The sequence below is a fragment of the Anolis carolinensis genome, chromosome 1, assembly GCF_035594765.1.
Source record: "Anolis carolinensis isolate JA03-04 chromosome 1, rAnoCar3.1.pri, whole genome shotgun sequence".
Lineage (NCBI taxonomy): Eukaryota > Metazoa > Chordata > Lepidosauria > Squamata > Dactyloidae > Anolis > Anolis carolinensis.
In genome coordinates this window covers 175,370,975-175,377,428 of record NC_085841.1, presented here as the reverse complement: position 1 = coordinate 175,377,428, position 6,454 = coordinate 175,370,975, and the positions used below count along the sequence as shown (strand labels likewise).

The following is a 6,454-nucleotide window of genomic DNA, read 5'->3' as shown; positions in this document are numbered from 1 at the left end:
CGGGGTACAAAAATAAAGTTGTTATTATTATTATTATTATTATTATTATTATTATTATTATTTTCCCTCCTTACTTTTACAACACTCCATGCTGCCAAAAAAAAAAGCTCCTGAGAATTTCTCAGACATCTAGACTAACTTCAGGGGATTCATGGGAGTTTACCATTTGGAAAAGGATGGCCTCCTTACAGTTATACAGAATTCCAAAATTCCCCCCTCTGACCAGCACTGGATCGTGTACTTTGTGCCTCAAAGACATTCATTGAAGGACTGCAGTGTTTTAGTGTAGATTTTGTTCTAGTTCTCTAATACCATTCAACCTATTGGTTTTGAAACCGTTCGATAATTTGGCAGCTTTTATACCAAGTCTTTAAAAGGGCATCTACAATGCAAAATGAATATAATTTGGCATGGAGGGTTGCAAAATAATTTCCCAACCACTTTAGCTGCTATGGCTTAGTGCTATGGAATCATGGAATTTTTAGTTTGGTACAGCTGCCACACTCTTTGGCAGAGAAGGCTAAATATCTAGTAAAATTGCATACTCACATGATTCTATCTATAGCATTGAGTCATCATAGGAGTTAAAGTGGTGTCAAATTGCATTAATTCTACAATGTAGATGCACTGAAATTCTAACTATATTTCCATGATGCATTTCCAATCATGATACACCACCATTAGGCTACTGGCACTAGTATAGTTACGTAACTGAATATGCATCTACGTAAAGATACAATGATAGTTGCAAAAATATCACATGCTAACGCATGTGATTTAGCTACAATTGCATGGAGACCGTAATTGAGATGTGCACATGTGTTGAAGATCAGAGTGTTTGTTCCCCATCTGTCAGTTAAATAAAGCAAACGGAAAGCTGGGATTCCAAATGGTGAAGAAGTAATAATTGGTTAATTGCTGGATCCATTCTCCTGATCATTGGGAACTCCTCTATGCTGAGGTCTTGTGGCCCGAGGGTAACTGATTTGCTCAGTGGCTTTTTTAGAAATGTCATCAAAATTACAGAACCATCGCTGTTGGTTGCATTCCATTTCAAGGAAATGAAAGGATTTGGGAGAAAATAGGTCACATGCACTTCATCCCATGTCACATGATTCTCATCCGAAGGCCAATGAGGTTTTAGACCTCTATGCATTTGAACAAGACATCCCTGTAATGTTATCCATTCGCATTTTTCATCCTTTCTCAACGTGGAAAGAGTGACCATCTGTTTGAGACCCACATCAAACTAAATCATTTCCAAAGCTGCTTTTTGGAGGTAAGAAGATTTAGAATATTGTTTTGGTACAGTACAATAACTTTTAGCAGTGTTTCCTCTCTAAGTGTGAAACATAAAGTATAATAAAGATAATATCTAGCAAATGGAATTGAAGTGCCCAAAGGTCTTTTAAGAGATATATTGAGAGATCTCCTCAAGAACCTACCTTAAGAAGGCACAATGGAGTTAACATTTTCTATGTCAAAAAATATTCACAGAAATCGAACTAATTTGGATATTAAATTTAGATGTCATTATTTTTTGATAAAATGGGATTGTTTAGCACTTAAATATGTATCTTCCATTGTATCAAATAATTTGAAATAATAGTGATAATAAAAAATATAGTATAATGATTGGGCATAACCGACTCTATTTCTTGGCATACATATTTTTTCCAAAATAAGTGTTTCTTTAAATTGGATATAAAACTGAAGAGAGGAATTAATTAGTTCTTAAATATGCAAAATTCTGGTGATATATATGGGGTGTGTGTCTTATATATATATATATATATATATATATATATATATATACACACACACACACACACACACACACACATGTATATGTGTGTACGTGTATTTGTAAACATGAGGTAACAGCAATGAAATCCTGTAATAATTTTAAATTATTTGTGCAGTAAATGATCTAATATATCGTTCCTTCTTTTAATTCTTGCTCTTTTATGATCAGTGAACATATAACGTTAGATTTTTGAAGAAAATGTTTGAATTGATACTAGGTGAAAGGTAGTTTTCGTTTTTTGTTTGTTTAGTAGAAAGGTTGGCCAGTATAAAATCATGCAGTACCATAAAATGTGCATTGATATGAATTTGACATCTGACATATGACATATCATACTACTACTAAAGGAAATATACATTTGAAATATGCAAGATCCATTCCCTTGATCACTGGGAACATTCACATCCCACTGTTGATTAATTCACATCATATCATTAATAAATATACCTGGTGTTAATGGATCTATTTACTCTCATTAGTACTAATATATAATTTTTAAAGTATTATGGATAAAAATCAATGCCGTTGATTTTTATTTGTTCAACATTTTATTGTGGATCAGATATTCTAAAATGATGCAGCTTCCATCTCTTATATAACATTTCAACGTGGACCAGCTATTATATTAATATGAATCACACTAATATTTATTAGAGAGTGATCTTCCTTGTAAAACAGATTTAAAAAGCAGGAAAACTTACTAGAAAATCGAACTTCTAATTTTAACAAAATATTTTTGTACTGAAGTGAAATACTTAATACAAAGTTATTTTCTATTCGGTCAAAATGCTATTAATTAATTTGTTTATCCGAACAAAATCAGTTTGATTTGTATCATTTTTGTTTTTGCATTTTGATCCCCATATTTTATATGTATATAAAATAAAGAAAGGGTTAAGTTATTTATTCAGTGTAATTGAAAGTGTAGTTATTCGGGGGGGGGGGGGATGTTCACTGATCGTGTTGATACATACCTCTTGTAAGATGACCCTGTGAAATTTATGGGGTTGCCATTAATCGACAGGCAACTTTGAAGGTACATATCCACACACAAACATGCAAATGCTTAATATTGCAACATTAGGGTATTGCAAACATAATACTTCAAAATATTATTCATATTGATGACTTTGCTAAAATACATCCAAATTAGCTGATAGATATCTATTACTTTGTCTGATAAATGTTCTCAGAATGAGCAAGGAAGGATGGAATTTTGCTCTCAGTAAAATCAGAAAAGCAAAATCATAGATGTGTTTACAGCGAAGGAAATCACATTGAATTCAGTTGGGTTTTCTGTGAGATATATGTATATGTATACGTATGTATATGTGTGTGTGTATATGACCCTTAAGAACAAAATGAATATACATCTTACAATTCATAATCATATTCTTTATCCTGTCTCTTATTTTTTGGAATAAGGGTTTCCTTTGTTTCCTTTGATCTGAACATGGATGTTTGCAAGTGTACAGTTGAAATCAAAGATTGCCTTAATAGTTTGCATAGAAAATGGCCTCTCTACCACATCTTGCTGTATAGAATCCTAGATTCCGTGATTTGCTATCGCATCAGAATAAAATGTAATATATACATTGTGTTGTAGAATTTCAGGTACGTTCTTTGGAGAAGGAACTCCTGCTTATGCTATCAATACCATTTTCATACACAAAGACTTTTGATTTCATTTTCTGGTGCTTGTGTGAGCTATGAATTAAATTCACATTGTATAACCCATGGAAAATATAAAACCCATGATTTCTGCCTTTCTCGTTGCTGACTGTAATCCAGCCGATGAGGTTTCACTAGTCGCACAGGAAAATCAAGGCCCAAATATGTCTTGGAATCAATAGTCTTCGTAAAATTTTTATTACTGCAAATTATTTAGAAACCTACTATGATCACTTACTTTGTCAGATATTGTAAACAAAGCCTCATTTCCAGGCAAAAAGTGTAAGAAGAAAGACCTGAGATATATATAGCATGTTACAGTATTAGCACATTTTTAATTGAAGTCATTATTTCACTGTGAAATTAATTTTATATTATCATAATTCTGAGATGGGGGAAGTATGGAAAATAATATATTTTAAAATGTCCTTACTTTTGAGGCAGAAAGGCAGTAAATAAATAGCAAGCAAGAAGGAAGGAAATCAACAACAATGAAAAATCCGGAGCACACTATGAATATTATTCGTAGTCATTGTCACAATATTAACAATATTGTGGAGATATATTCTTGCATCACCATATATCTGATACACAACACATACACTGACTTTACTTCTTTGTGCAAGGAAATATGGACAGACCTATTTCACTAATATTAGTAACAATAGTCAGCCTATGTAGAGAGCCAGTGAACTGAATACAGACTTCTGTAACAACAGAGGATCCTGACAGAAATAATCAAGTGACCCGAAATGTGGATGAGGGGGAGGGAATTGGGAGGTGAGCAAATGACCTTGCTGTCTTCTCCAATGGCAATCTGTAGGGGAAAAGGAAATCATTTAAATGCGCCATGACATTGACTGCTATAGACTTCCTCTGCCAAGTAGTTCAACTACAGCATCCCCCCCCCCCCACACACACAGGGTTTTTAAAAGGAAACAATGATAAATGCAATAGATGTGTACTTATTCTGGAAATGATCCCCCTATGGTACACGTTATATTAAAATTATAGCTCCGTATCCCAGTCAATGAAGCAAATTAAGTAATGGTCTTTTAAAAAGCTCTAATTCATTTGGCTGCTGTGTTGAAAATATTTCACATCACTAGTCCTGTATCGGGAGCTCCCAGTGGCACAGCGGGTTAAACTGCTGAGCTGCTGAACTTGCTGACCAAAAGGTCAGCAGTCTGAATCCGGGGAGTGGGGGTGAGATTCTGCTGTTAGCCTCAGCCTCTGCCAAACTAGCAGTTCAAAAACATACAAATGAGAGTAGATTAATAGGTACTGCTCCAACAGGAAGGTAATGGCGCTCCATGAAGTTATGCTGGGCACATGACCTTGGAGATGTCTACGGACAACGCCGGCTCTTCAGCTTAGGAATGGAGATGAGCACCAACCTCCAGAATCGGACATGGCTAGACTTAATGTCAGGGGAAAACTTTTATGTTTTACCTGTCCTGTCCCAAAAGTTTGTCCCTGGTATGATCTCCTCACTTTTAAACGGTGAACTGAGGCAGAGAGAGAGTGATGGCTTAATGAAAATGAGTTCAGTGGCCATGAGGAGATCCAAACTCGAACTTCTTGGTTTGCAGAAACCTCATCTTTTAGCCATTGATATTGTATACATCATAACCCCTCATCCCACTATGATCTTAGACAAGTCACACTATCCCCAGATTCAGAGAAATTACAAACAGCTCTTGAACAGAGAAAACAGGGTTATTTGAGTAACCAAGTCAAAAATGACGTGAATGTAGACAACAGCAACAATGATTTGCCATTATTCATATCCTATTTTATGTGCATATCAGACAGAAACACATGTATGGTCAAGCAGGATAGTGATATCTCGGAGGAATAGGTGAGAATTGCATTTCCTTTAGGGTTTTTTTTTTAATAATTCCACAAATTTCTTTATAAGCTCAATTTAAAGAGCATTTTGTATTTGATAGATGTAAAACAAAAACACAGATACATGTTTACAGGCAGAAGACTTTGGAATGTTTAGGCCCAAAAATCTGGTTTTGAATTCCTATGGATTAAAACAAGTTTGTGGCACTAAAATAAAATGATTACATTTTTCCTTTTCCTACAGTTATCTTTAACAACAAAAAGGTAAGGGCAACATAATGGGAATTATTGCCTTTGTTCAGTGTGACCAATACAGATTGTTGTGAATTTGGTTGCATTTATTTTTTTAGTAACGTAAATAATGCCCATGTTTTTCACAAATCTAAAGGGGGAAAATTAATTTTTTATAAAAATATTGATGTGGCATGAAGCAAAATATACAGATTTGGCACTCCAGATCCACAGGAATCAAAAGATTTTTGTTGTTGTTTACTGCCATCAAGTCAATTCTGACACATAGAGACCACATGAGAGACGTCTAAGTCACCCTGTCATCAGTGCTGCTCAGATCTTCCACACCGGGTATCGTGACTTCACTGGTTAGGTTTATCCATCTGCATTGTGGTCTTACTTCTTTCCTATAGCCTGGTATCTTGCCAAGCATTATTGTCTTTTCTAGTAAGGCATATATTCTCAAAATACGGCCAAAGAAGGACATACTCAATTTAATCCCAATTTAGTCATCTTGGCTGTGGTTGCAGTGCTTTAGCGCCCATTTATTTATCATTTTAGCATGCATAGAATTTTTTTCCAGCACCACATTTCATTTTCTAATATTACAGGAGGCATCTCCTGCTGTATGTGGCTGCTTGAGATTGAGATCTCTGCTGGAGAGACCCTCCTCTGTCTCCCATCAGTCGGGGTGGTGCAATGGAGTGGGAGAAACTCTGTTGTGACACCCCAGTTGTGAAACAACCCCCTTATTTGTGTTATTCTAGCACCCAGTAAAAATTTACAAGACCTTTCCTGAAAGCTGTTGGGGCCTGACCAATTTGATGGAAATCTACATTTTTTTTGTGTCAGGAGAAACTTGAGAAACATGCTTCTGGTGTGAGAGAATTGGCC

At 35.2% G+C, this 6,454-nt stretch overlaps 1 protein-coding gene across 22 annotated transcripts in view; it reads left to right on the top strand.

The window, feature by feature from the left end:
- Nucleotides 1-1,126: 1,126 nt before the first annotated feature.
- The window catches only part of pcbp3 (poly(rC) binding protein 3), a 93,741-nt gene continuing 88,413 nt past the window's right edge, over nucleotides 1,127-6,454 (top strand). For 18 of the 22 annotated variants that reach the window (XM_008114575.3, XM_062959672.1, XM_062959662.1 and 15 more), the window contains exon 1: nucleotides 1,140-1,279. The gene's annotated coding sequence lies outside the window, so the exon portion shown is untranslated. Of the gene's footprint in view, nucleotides 1,280-6,454 lie in introns of all 22 variants that reach the window. The other 4 variants (XM_062959701.1, XM_062959692.1, XM_062959723.1 and 1 more) reach the window with 3 other exon arrangements.